The 13,673-nt window shown below is 42.3% G+C and overlaps 1 protein-coding gene across 1 annotated transcript in view; it reads right to left on the bottom strand.

The window, feature by feature from the left end:
• The window catches only part of PALM2AKAP2 (PALM2 and AKAP2 fusion), a 506,958-nt gene that overhangs the window by 484,044 nt on the left and 9,241 nt on the right, over window positions 1–13,673 (bottom strand). The gene's annotated exons all lie outside the window — the stretch shown is intronic.

The following is a 13,673-nucleotide window of genomic DNA, read 5'->3' as shown; positions in this document are numbered from 1 at the left end:
ACGGGAAGCAATTGGATAATGTTGTTCGCTGGGCACTAGACAAGCCACTCCACTTAAGTGTTTGGGGAGGGAACGCGCTGGCAGCTGCGCGCCGGGCGATGTGGCCACCAGCGCGCAGGGCCCCGGCGCCCGAGGCGCCAGGTGCGCTGGCGGCTCCCCTGGGACGGGCTGCGCGGCCCTGAGACTCCGGGGACCGGTGGGAGGGGGAGGTGCGCGGCTGCGGCGGGTGGCACAGCCCACAGGGCGCAGGAAAACGATTGAGTCATTGGCAAGGTTGCAGCTCGAAAGTTGCAAGAGGAAGAAGCATCTGGCCTCTGCAAATAGCAAGTACTGCCCCCAACAGGCTGGGCACAGGTTCGGAAACGCAGCTGAGCCAGCTAAGTGGGCATCCATCTGAGTTTCCCAAGGTAAACTCCAGCTGCGCTGCGGCGCGTTAATGCGGTGTTCCATCACTTTGGCTACCCCACGCCCTTCTTATCACTCCACGTTCTGCGTATTCCCGCCTGCCAGAAAGATACTGCCCAGCGTTACTTTCCCTAATTGGTTCTTTGAAAACAAGACATACTGAATATGGTTTCCCAAATTACCACGGCCCCACCCCCACGGTTATAAGCCTCCCTGGGACATATATTCCCTCCCTACACCCCTTCTGAGAATCCTCTACTCCTAACGGTTTCCCGAGTGGGAACCTGGCTCCCCATCCAGGGGCCCTGCACCTGCTGCAGTGACGAGTAGATGAGACAAGCTTCAGGCTTTCATTGTATCTTACTGCCCGGCCCCTCTGTGAGTAGGTATCTGCTAGGTGCTGAGGATGCAACCCTAAGCATAGCCATCACGGTCCCTGTCTTGGTGGAGCTCACAGGCTAATGCAGAAGGACAAAGCACAGAGAAAGAAAAAAATAAACATCATCACAGGCTGACGATATTGCTATAAAAATTAAGTAGTAAAATGCTGTGATGAATGTTTTTAAATTAATTTGTGATGATTACACAACTCTTGAATTTACTATAAAGCATTAAATTGTACATTCTGGGTAAATACAATATAATTATATTTTATTATAGCAGTTAAAAAAATACTCTGATGGAGAATCAAAGGGAAGTGGACCAGCTAAGGAAAGGTGTTCAGGAAAGCCCGCCTGAAGGGACTGGCCTGAGAGGGGGAATGGCTAAGACATGCAAGCCACAGGGGAAAGGGCATTCCAACCAGCCATCAGCTTCTCTGGTGGCTCTAGATGGGGGAGAGCTCTACACACTCAAGGGACTGAAAGGAAACGAGCGCAAAGCGTTCTGGGTAGATTCACTCCCTTCCTTTCCCTCTGGAAAGTGAGCCACAAAGTCAAACCCAGTGAAGATTCACAGAGATATTTTGTGGAAAGAGATTATAGATCTTCTCCAGGTTTCCATTCAGAGAATCCAGTGTGAATTTGGAGATCAGAGAACTCTCCCTCAGCCCATGTCCCTCTGCAGCTACCATCCTATCTTTACTCTTCCCCTTCATAGTCAAGCCTCTTTAAAGGATTGCCCATACTCACCATCTCTACACCCTTACCTCCTATTTACTCCCTGTAGCATATATAATTAAGTTCAGCTGTGAGTAACCAAGAAGCTTAACCAGGAAACAGGTTTGTCTTTCTACCTCTTGTAAGTTCAGAGTCCTGGACCTGTTTAGCAGCTCTCAAAGAGCTAAGAGACCCAGACTCCTCCAAAATGTTGCTCTTTTATTTGTGGTGTCCCTTCCTAAAGTCATTTCATGATCCAAGTTAGCTGCTTAGGCTCCAGCCACCGTGTCTGCATCCCAACCAGCACAAAGGTGAAAGAAGCAAAGCAGAAGAGGCAAAGGAAGCATACCAGCTGCCTTTTAAGGAAGGCTCCCAGAAGCTGCCTCAGGACACTTTCACTTACATCTCTTTGGCCAGAATTAATTCACATGACCATATTCAGTTTCCAGGGAGCCTGGGCAAAGCAGTCTTCAGTCCACATAGTCAGAAGCATAGCATAGCCAAAAGTCAGGGGCTCCATTCCCATGAAAGAAGGGGAAATGGATACTGGGGGACAACCAGCAATATTTGTCATACTTCTTGATCCTTAGCATTCTAGCTTCTGCCTCCCGCGCACCACTGACCCTGCTCCCCACAGAGTCACCAATGCTGAATGCAATGGGCATCTCTCAGTCCTCTTCCTGTGTGACTTATGACCAGCATTTGACATTTTGACCATTCCTTTTTGTATTTTTTACTTTAAGTTGGGTTTACTGAGGCAGAAGTTACATACAGTAGAATTCATCCTTTCCAGGTGTACAGGTCTGTGAGTTCAGATACATTATACAGTCGTGTAACCACCACCGTAGTCACAATACAGAACATTACCATCACCCCAAGCAGTTCCTTTGAGTCTCCTGATAGCAATCCCCTCCTCTCATCTCCAGCCCCTGGCAACCACTGACTTGATTTTTGTCCCCATGGTGTTGCTTTTTCCAGAATGTCATATAAATAGAATCAAACTGTATGTAGCCTTTTGTGTTTGGCTTCTCTCACTTTGCAAACACTTTTGAGAGTCCTCCATATTGTTGTGTGTATAGGCAGTTCCTTTTCATTGCTGAATTGTATTCCACTGTACAGAGGCACAATTTATTTATCCATTCACCAGTTGATGTATATTTACATTGTTTCCACTTTGTGTCAAATACTAACAGAACTGCTATATACATTTGTGTACAGGTCTTTGTGTGAACATGTGTTTTCATTTCTTTTGGGTCAATACTAGGGTCACTCCTGTTTTGAAGCACTTCTTCTATGACACCACACTGCCTCGACTCTAGCTACCCCTTATCTGCTACATGTCTCTTAAATGTCGGTGTTCTGCTGGGTCTGTCCTCAACTCGCTGCACTTCTCACTGTGCCTACCCTCCCTGTGCAATTTCATCTACTGCTGTGGCTTTATTTACCCACTGACATGGTGCTCACTTCCAAAACTAAATCTCTAGTCCACATCACTCTCAAATTTCAAAACTGAATATCCAAAGGCCACTGTAACATCTTCACAAACACCTCAAACCTAATATGTCTGAAATTCACTCATCATTTTCACCTGTAAATCTCCTCCTAATACCCTCCCTACCTATCCTAACAACAGAGAGGGAAGTGTCCTCACAGAAACCTGGGCATTGTCTTTGATTCCTAACTGTCCTGACTTGCCGTACCCCGTCAGCCAGCAAAATTGATCCAGGCTACCTCCTGAATAGCCACAGAGCCATTCATTTCTCCCTATCCTCATGCTGTAGATAAAAAAACCTCCCTCCTGGCTTCCTGGCCTCCTGGCCTCCAGTCACATCTTGTTCCAACCCATTCAACTGAACAGCCAGAGCAATCTTCCAAGAACACAAATCTAATCATATAATCCCCTTGGCTAAAACCTTTCAATGGGCATCTCTTAACTTTAAGATAAAGGTTAAATTGAATTGTAGGTGCATCTAAGTTCTTTGAAGTTAGTAGATTGACTATTACAATTTTAAAATGCACTAGAAAAACAAGATTTAATATATTTTATAGGGCTGGCTTAGACTTTGTTAAGAGTTACAAACACATCATTTGCTATGTTTAATTTTAGGGAAAAAATAACAGGCTTTAGAGTCAAACAGACTGATTAAAGTTCCAGCTTGGTCATTCACTAGCTTTGTGATTTTGAACCTATTACTTAACTTTAGTCTCAGGTTTCTTTACCTATAAAATGAGGACAATAATACTTATCTTTAAAGGTTAGTTTGAAAGTTAGATTCAATATGTATACACTGCCTAGCACAGTGCCTGGTACTTAGTAGATTCTCAGTAAACAGTAGCTAAGTTATCTCATCATCATCATCATTACATTGTAACTTTCCTCTGAAATCTCCAATATTTTAACAGCCATCTTTATGTATCTTCATGGTATTCCTTTGAAGAGGTGAAACCAATACAGATACATGTACTTAGATGATCAATTTGTTTATTCTCATTGATTAAATGAGAATGTTACACTAGATGATATATTTATTTATTCATTAGAAATTTTACATATATATGCATATATATATATAATATATATAGTACAGCTTCAAAGTAGCAGGGTATGGCTAGGTGGATCCATTGATACACATTCTCTAATAGTTTATTCATTTAAGCTCAGCTCACCAGGTACTGTCAACACACCAAATACATATTAACGGACTTGGAAGTCAATAACTTAACAGAACCAAAGTCTTCAGCCTCCTGGTCTAAAAACAGAATGACCAGCTCTGAGACAGTATCTATCAGTATTTTTATATAGGTATAATTCATAAACTTTAGAACAGAAATTTTTAAACTGGGGATCATGGTGAGCTTTAGAAATCTGCCTGAGATTATAGGCAGAATTATGAGTTGGGGAGTGTGTGAGGGATAGAGAGTAGGGTGTCCATAACCTACACTGGGACCTCAGTGTTTCCTAATTCAAAACAAACTCTTAATATGACTACTTTAGATATAATTCTGAGCATATCTGGTTAAATGGTTTTCTGGTTTACTAGAAATAAAAACACACAATTAGAAGGTTGGAGAGAAACAGGAAAAAGTGTTACTTCAGGCAAAGTAACTTTTTACTTCAGCTAAAAGTGAGGAAGACAAGTGTGAAAATGGGCACAAGACAACAAAACAAAATAACAAAAATGTCAGTTTGGAATCCTTCAGTGTAGGACAAGCAACCCTACACACCACAGTAGCTCCTGAGACCATCATAGGATAATCATATTCAGCGATTTGTGTTAAAGACTAAATGGAATTTCAAATTTTTCCATGTATATTATTAGGTTGTTAATTTTATATCTCGCCTAGGCTGAAATTTTAGTTACTTGGAAAGTATACTCAGTGCTCATGTTCACTTTCCTTCCTTGTCAATGTTGGATAAATGGAGATATTATTATCATTTTAAGTCTATCTGGGGAGGAAGAAAATAAAAATAAGCACAGTCACTTTGTCAAGTTCTAGGTACCATTCCAATACATTCACAAACTCAAAGCAAACCATTAGATTAATAATTAAAATATAAAAACATCAGTCTTGGGCTTCCCTGGTGGCGCAGTGGTTGAGAATCTGCCTGCCAATGCAGGGGACACGGGTTCGAGCCCTGGTCTGGGAAGATCCCACATGCCGCGGAGCAGCTGGGCCCGTGAGCCACAATTACTGAGCCTGCGCGCCTGGAGCCTGTGCTCTGCAACAAGAGAGGCCGCGATAGTGAGAGGCCCGTGCACCGCGATGAAGAGTGGCCCCCACTTGCCGCAACTAGAGAAAGCCCTTGCACAGAAACGAAGACCCAACACAGCCATAAAATAAATAAATAAAAATAAAAAGTAAAAAAAAAAAGAATCGGAGCCTCTCTCCAAAGTGGCCCTGAATGATTTAAAATCAAATGCGTGATAAGGTGTGTCAACTCCAAAAAATTAATATTAAAAAAAAAAAAAAAACAAAACAAACAAAAAAAACATCAGTCTTTTAATTTGCTTGGCATTACTGGATTTCAACTGTACTCCTAGAAGTAGTATGTCCTGTGGAGCTTTACGTACTTTTTACATTTTACAACAAGGATCATTCTACCCTTTTACTTTCATGTCAATAATGTTACTATTAGAGCGATGTAGGAAAGAAAGCTATCTCTCACAGAAGCTGGGTATTTGTTCATGTGGAGCTGCTCATGTGTGTGAGGCGGGTATAATTAAACAGTTTACAGAGCTGCATTGATCTGCAGACCCCCCCCACTTGGTTTACAGAGCTGGAATTAACATCATGGACTCACTATTAGCCTTCATGTCTCACTCTTCTTCCACCATTAGTAAGTTCTCTCTGAAAATACGGCACTTCAAATAGCTTCTTGTGATTCTACTGAGGCTGGGTAAAATTAGCCCACAGATCGGGACAGGAAGGATGGCACGCAAAGAGCTCTTTTCTTTGGTTAAACATGGGCAAAGGTAATCTCTCTTTTTCATAGTCTTCTATTGATTTCTCTCTATATTTATGAGTCTGCTCCGACAAGACACCGATAGCATTGACTTCTGAGTCATGGATGATTCTTGCCATCACAGTCTATTGATGATGGGAGGGATTCTGGGGGTTACCTAGTCCAACAGCCAACACAAACTTCTATGATTGACCTGGGATCATCTTCCTTGTTGAAACACATTTATTGTTTTCTTTTAGCTCAAAAAACTGAAAAGGCCTATTTGTTTTTTGTTTTTTAGAATCCTCTCATCCACCCACAAGATGACGTATGTGTTCAGAACAGCCCATGATTATGCGTGTACAGATGTAGCGAGAAAACTTATTGCACCACTGCCAAGTCTGACCTATGATGGAAGATGAACAATGACCTCTCAGAGATAACCCAGTGCCACCATGGATTCATCAAGGGGACTTTGCCAAGGGAAAACTGCCCCTTAACCACACATGGGAGAGAAACCAATCCAATGTCACCCAGACACACTGCACACTGCTTAAGCTGAGAGCCAGAAGAGCTAGATGAGGTTCAATTGCTATAAGGCTATTAATACTAAATTTAGTATAATCTTATCAGCTCTCCTTTGCTGAATAAAGCTGGAGAAGCTAATTGGTTACTTGGTGGTATCTTTAAAGGTAGGCTTACGTATATCATCATTAAATACTTTCATCTCCTGATAGAAACATTAAATGTCAACATTAAAAGTAGCACTACCTAAGATGGACCTCAAGTGTTTTTGGAATATGCTTTGAGGAGGATCATTAGAAAGATGGAAACCATCCCTCTCTTCTGAGAGCTGGAAACCTGGATTTATCTTTGAAGTAGAATGTTCTTTTGCTCTAGGAAAAATGTGAGGAGAACATTTACTGATGCAAATGCAATCAAGTACCCATTAGACTGTAAGTCCTATGGGGATAAGGATTTATTTTTCCATTTTGTTCACTCATATGTCCCCTAGAACAGTGCCTACAGCACATAGTAGGCTCTTAATAACTATTTGTTGAATTAAAATAATGAGAAAATTCCTCTTAAGCAAGACCTCAAGAAGTTGTACTTTCTTGGATGTATCTTTTGTCAGATCCAAGTCTTTACAGTTGACGGTTCCCAAAGAAATGTATCTTTCTCTAAGTACGCATTGACTGCCCTATGCCTGTATAGTATTGTTTGTTTGTGTATATATGTTGCCATCTGAGGAATCAGAGACATGACTCATACTCATACACACACACACACACACACACACACACGATAGGCAGGAAAGTGTGCAGATCTGTCTTCTCTTCCTTTGATGCTGGAGAAGTTTTGTAAAGGAACTAGATAATGCTCTAGGCGGTACAACTTGGTCTAGATTTCGATGATTCCCCTATGATATCAATACTCAATAAACCTAGACTTTGGGAATATGTGTGGGACCACATATTATGTTTAGTATCTTTCAGGGGTCCACAGGACAAAATTCCATCCCTGTAAGTAGGGCAGGGTTTCCAGTGAAGGAAGGAGGTAGTCCCACTCTCAGTCACCCTGGGAATGGGTCAGCCTTAGGATGGGAAATCTGACCTGCAGAGAGCAGTGTTAACAAGGGTTAGGGGAAAGATACTGTGGTAGGAACTGGGACTACCATGATGCATGAGACATGGTGTCTGCCCCTTAAAGAGCTCACGGTTTCATGGAGGAAAGGCATATGTGTAATCAAAATTGAAATACAATGTTTTAAGTGTGATTACAAAGGTGAGGCGTAGTAGAGAAATAGGAAAATCTTGCTGGAGAAGTTGATGCTTGGGCTATGTCTTTAAGGATGAATAACATTTAACCAGAAGTGTGCATGTGTGCACAAGTTTGTGTGTATCTTGGTGTGTCTGTGTGTCCAAAGAGGTAGGGAAAAGTAGTGAGAAGACGTTCCAGAAAGAGGGACCAGCAAAATCAAAGACAAAGAAACAGGAATCAGCAGGGTGATGTCTACCTATTTCTGGCATTTGCTGGAGTAGGAGGCAAAGAGAAGGACCACAATATCACTCCACTCCAGAGGCCCCATTTACATACAACGCGGTATAATGGTGCCCCCTGGAGTTGTGGTCCTGAAGGAGGTGGTTAAAAGTTGAGGCTGGAGAAGGTCACTAGAGGACTTTGCCTGCAGAAGCTTAACTAAGGGACAGGATGACGTTGGCAAACACAACATCCCTTCTTACCTCCAAATCACAAGCAGAGCACTGTAACTGGAGACACTCAGGGTCTCTTAGTTTAGGATGGACAGCTAGTTAGAAGCCTGCTGCCACAGTTCAGACAAGAGATGATAAAGGTCTTAAATTAGGGCAGCCATAGTTGGCATGGAAAGGAAAGAGAGTCAAGAAATACGCCAGGACACAGAATGTGTGGGTAAGAGAAAGGCACCAAGCCTCATTCTCACGGCTCGAATGACTCACTGAAAGATAAGACCAACTGAGACAGAGCATTCAAGAGCAGCCTAGAGGTGCCACCAGGGGATTCTGACCTCAACAATCGAGCAGCTGATCCTCATTTCCCTCTGGGCCGGGACCACCTTGTACTTTGTTGTGTGACCTATGAAACACATTAAGCTGCTCCCGGAAGAGCTATGCAGAGAGGTCAGGAGAGAAGTAATATCTAAGGAACCAATGGAATTTAATTCTCTGCCAATCTGGATTGCTGTGAAAGTACAGTATCAGAAGACTCAGGGGAAAAATAAGTGATACAACCGATTATTCAAACGTTGTATTTTTGGTTATATGTTCATCTAAAGAACTAGGTAAGATACTCCCAATAAGAAATCATTTGATTTTCAGGGAGCAAACTTTCCATCATTAGAAAGACCAGTAAGTTAGTCCAGGCATCCTCCTAGCTACCAGTCGCCATTTGTCCCCTGTTAAATCTCCATTCGCAGATAGTTTTTAAATGTTCTCCTTTGAACTAAGTGAACTGCACCAACCTTTCCCTCCCATCACCTTTGTCAGTTACACTCACTGACACACCTCAAACCTCTGTAGGCCGGTATCATCCTCATATCATGTGAATGTCTTATGCAAACCCTTTCATCATAGTTTCTTGACCTCCTCAAACCCAACAAATTTACTTCCACTCCACTCAAGGCAGCTACACCCAGCAGATTTCACATTGAAAAGCCAAACACGAACGTAGCCCATTTTTAAAGAAAAGGTAAGTAACAGTCTTGTTTTACTTTCTCGGATTTCCAGAATCCACATTCTTCCATATCCACTTTTTTCCCCTCTACTCCTACAAACATACTGCACCATGAAAATAGCAGGGGGTACTGCTGGGTTGAGATCCAAACCTCAGGAAAGAGAAAGTGCAGTGGCACCTCCACGCTCTTCTGGCTGTCTCTCTCCCAGCCACGCTGGAGGTGTGAGCAGTCCCTGGGGGCACAGATTTGGTGAGCAGAAGCTGAGGAAAAGTATGGGACCAGAGCAGTTTCTCTTCTTGCTTCCCAGACCTACTATTCTTGGTCCCGGACCTCTCAGACTGTTTAGGAAAAATGGAAGTACACCCTGGCCTCTTTCTAATGAGTGAGAGAGAATGCTTCCACTTACATCTCCAATGTTTGCCCAATGAGTATGACATCAATGAAATGCCGACCTGGGCAGTGAACCTGAGTCCGTGAGAAGGTCCAAGTCTGGGTCAGGCTAAGATTTGTGGCCTGCAGGGAGTCAGTGTCTCAGTTAACCATTTGAAATAGGGTAATCTTTTTTTTTTTTACAGCCCTCTCCACTCCTTTTCTATCTTCTGTGCCATCTTATCTAAGATGCTAGCCAAGGATAGTTTCAGGCGCGTTTTTCAACTCAGCTCACAAAAGAGTAGGCATGTGTTTTAAATGAGTAAAGAGGGCCGGGCAGAGAGACAATAGGGAACCGTGGGGACCATACTCCACCTGGAAGTGGTACCCTCTACTCTGCCCCAGCCAACTACCACCATGTAGGAATATAGGTCTGGTGTGTCTAGATCTTCTCAATTTTCTCAAGGGAAACAAACAAACACAAAATCTTTATTTTTGTATAAAATCTCCCCCAAGAAAGTGGTGAATGACTACTAAAAATTTTTAAATAATCCTATGGCTCAGAGGGCCATATTTGGCCCTTTCCAACCCCTGGTTTAAGGGATCAGCTGCGATGAGTTTGAATTTCACAAACCACATGGATATTTCATAGTTTCCCTGTAGAGTCACACACTTGGCTACATGGCTATCTAGGAATCAATGGGCAGCAGGGGAGGCTTCTGGACTTCTGTGAAAGATGTTGGTTGTTATGAAGGAGGAGAGGTCAGGGCATACACAAGTTTTCTTGAGGGAGTTATGAGTTTCAGAACAAGTCAGAACAAGCCACTTAATGCAGATAAGTGACAGGAGGGGAGTAAGAATACTTCTTACCAAACTCATAGGTGGCAGCAATCCTTGAATGTCCCACCCACCCCCATCCTCCACTCCTTGCACGGAGATGACTGGCTCGAAGCCCACTCTCTTTGGACTGTATGTACCTCCGACGTACAAGACGGCAGCCAGAAGCCCATATGTCCCAAGTGTCAGACCCTCTGCCTAGGGTGGCATTTCTGCCTCCCAAGTTGTTCTTGAGGCCTCTTTGACTTACTCCCCGTTCTCCAGGCTCCCTGCCTTGACTCATGGTTCCAGTTAACGTTACAGATAACTTTTCCCCTGGCATTCTCTTTAACTTGACCTATAGCCCTCTGTGCCAGCATCTTAAGCAACTTACAAAGAAGAACTTGAGCTAAGTGTGTTTGTCTCCAACAACACAAATAACTTCCTCCCTTTTAATCTTCCATATTCATAAGCATCATTTCCACAGCTCTCCAACACCAAAACATTAGAAAGTGTTTAAGTTAAAACAAAAATAGTGACCAGGGGAGAGGCTGGATCTGAAAAGTGAAATTGATCTCAAGAACCTCAGAACCTCTCCCAGCCTCACAATCCTCCCACAGAGATTCCTATTTCCATGGAGGGCACTTAAGGACAAAAAATATTTTAAAGTTCCTTTCCTCATCAAATGAATCTCTGATGCTCGGATTTCAGACACTGTGACTGGTCTTGGGAAAAATATTTGGGTGCCGGGTAGTCTTTCAAATAATACTGATTTTTGAATGAATATTAAAGTTCCAGTATAAAGGAACAGATGGACCAGATCAAATACAACATTGTGCAAATCACAGGATTCTCCCATCCAAATAAAATGCTAACAACCAATGCTTTTTAGAATACTTCTGGGCTTGGACTTCCTGTGCTACAAAGCAAAAATGTTCTAGAATATGTCTTGCTTCTGTGCCATGTGTCTTTCAATTTCCTTATGAAAACGAAAGAGGCCTGTGCCCCCATCAGCCCCACAGGAGCCAGGTCAAGCACCAAGCCAAGTGCAGAATGCCAATCTTAAGAGGGGTGAGGGGAGGACACAGACTCGGGGGCAATCTGAGGTCAGAACCAGCAAACTTGAGGAGTGGCAAGGTGAGGATACCAAGAAACCCAAGAAAAAATGCGTAATCTTATGAGTGGCTGGATCTGAGTACAAGGAAGTAGACATGGTTAGATGGAGGGACAAGCAAGTCTCAGGGGTCCTTCTGTAAGCATTTCACATGGTGAGACCACAGGAGGAGTTTTCAGGTGTGGACTGTGTTGCTATTATTAGAGTTAAGTGTAAAGAGTAAGCGCTTCTGGGGCTTCCCTGGTGGTGCAGTGGTTAGGAATCCGCCTGCCAATGCAGGGGACACAGGTTCAAGCCCTGGTCTGGGAAGATCCCACATGCTGCGGAGTAACTAAGCCCGTGCGCCACAACTACTGAGCCTGCACTCTAGAGCCCGCAAGCCACAACTACTGAGCCCACATGCCACAACTACTGAGCCCGCGTGCCACAACTACTGAAGGCCGTGCACCTAGAGCCTGTGCTCCGCAATGAGAGAAGCCACTGCAATGAGAAGCCCGCGCACCGCAACGAAGAGTAGCCCCTGCTCGCTGCGACTACAGAAAAGCCCACGCGCAGCAACGAAGACCCAAAGCAGCCAAAAATAAATAAATAAATAAATAAATTTTAAAAATTAAAAAAAAAAAGAGTAAGCGCTTCTGAAAATTTGGACAGTTTTGGTTTTAACACACCTATAGCCCATTCTGCCTTGCCAGAATCCTGGAGCCCATAGGGACAATGGTTACTTGTTGGCATATCACATATTTGGGGCATTTTCTTTAGTTTTGACTTTAATCTTAATAACTAAGGTTTTCTTCAGTTGTTGAAGTGCCTCCAATAAGTCATCAGCTTTTTTTCTTTTATTTTGACACCATATCAAAATCTCAACCGATAAAGATGTGGTATATATTGATACATACAATGGAATATTAGCCACAAAAAAGGAAAGAAATCTTGCCATTTGCAGTAACATGGATGGACTTAGAGAATATCATTCCAAGGGAAGTAAGTCAGAAGGAGAAAGACAAATATTATACGATATAACTTATATGTGGAATGTAAAAAAAAATACAAATGAATCTACTTACAAAACAGAAAGAGACACACAGACATAGAAAACAAACTTATGGTTACCAAAGGGGAAAGGTATGAGGGATAAATTAGGAGTATAGGATTAACAGATATACACTACTATGTATAAAATAGAGAAGCAACAAGGATTTACTATATAGCACAGGGAACAATATTCAATATCTTGCAATAACCTACTATGGAAAATAATCTGAAAATATTTATATATATATAAATATATAGATAACTGAATCACTTTGCTGTACACTTGAAACTAACACAATATTGTAAATCAACTATACGTCAAAAAAAATCTCAACCAACCCTGAAGACATATCCACTATTGGCAGAGATGTTAATTCTCGAGCCTCTAATAGGTGGCTATCTGAATAGAATGAGTTACAGGTAACTATATATATAATAAAATATTTTAAAATTATAGTATTGATATATCAGAACAAGGTACACAAGGTTGTTTTCAATATATGAGGCTTTATCAAGTAATACCATATTAGGATTACCATCAGGGTTGAATACAAGGCAGGTCAAAAATGAAGATGGTGGCACAGACTGGAGATTGGTCATTTACAGGAAGATTGAACAAATAAGGAGATGCATGTGGATAATAGGAGCCAGGTTTCTCAGTGTCAGAGAATGAAGTAATAAATATAGAAAGGAAAAAAAAACAGAATAAAATCTGTGGTGTTGGACTGAAATTAGAGGTATTGGTGCTACCTCATGGTTTTCAATTTACATATAGTTATATGTAGAGATAAATATAGATACAAATGTGTGCACATGTAATACATACACACAAACATATACTCCCTACCTCCACCCACTGTGTGGGAGCAGTGACACCCAAATAAAAATGAGGACATCTAGTCCTCAGGTCTGGGTTTCTAGATGTCATTCTCCACTAAAAGGGACCAGTGCTTCTTGGAGAAATGTCTTGTTCTAGAACTGGGACTGGAAAAGTACAAGATGAGCCTGAAACAACTTATGGCAGAAAGCAAAGAAGTACTCAAAGAACGATGGAACATATTGAAAGGACTCAGGCACCAACCTGAACTGATTTGGTCTCAGGGGCCATGTTGGGGGCAACAGAAATAATGATAGAAACAGATTATAACCCACTGAATAAAAGAGAAATCCATGAGTCAATAGTGG

The sequence above is a fragment of the Balaenoptera acutorostrata genome, chromosome 6 (genome assembly GCF_949987535.1).
Source record: "Balaenoptera acutorostrata chromosome 6, mBalAcu1.1, whole genome shotgun sequence".
NCBI lineage: Eukaryota > Metazoa > Chordata > Mammalia > Artiodactyla > Balaenopteridae > Balaenoptera > Balaenoptera acutorostrata.
Note: the sequence above shows the minus strand (reverse complement) of the source record. Positions and strands in the feature narration are given on the sequence as shown.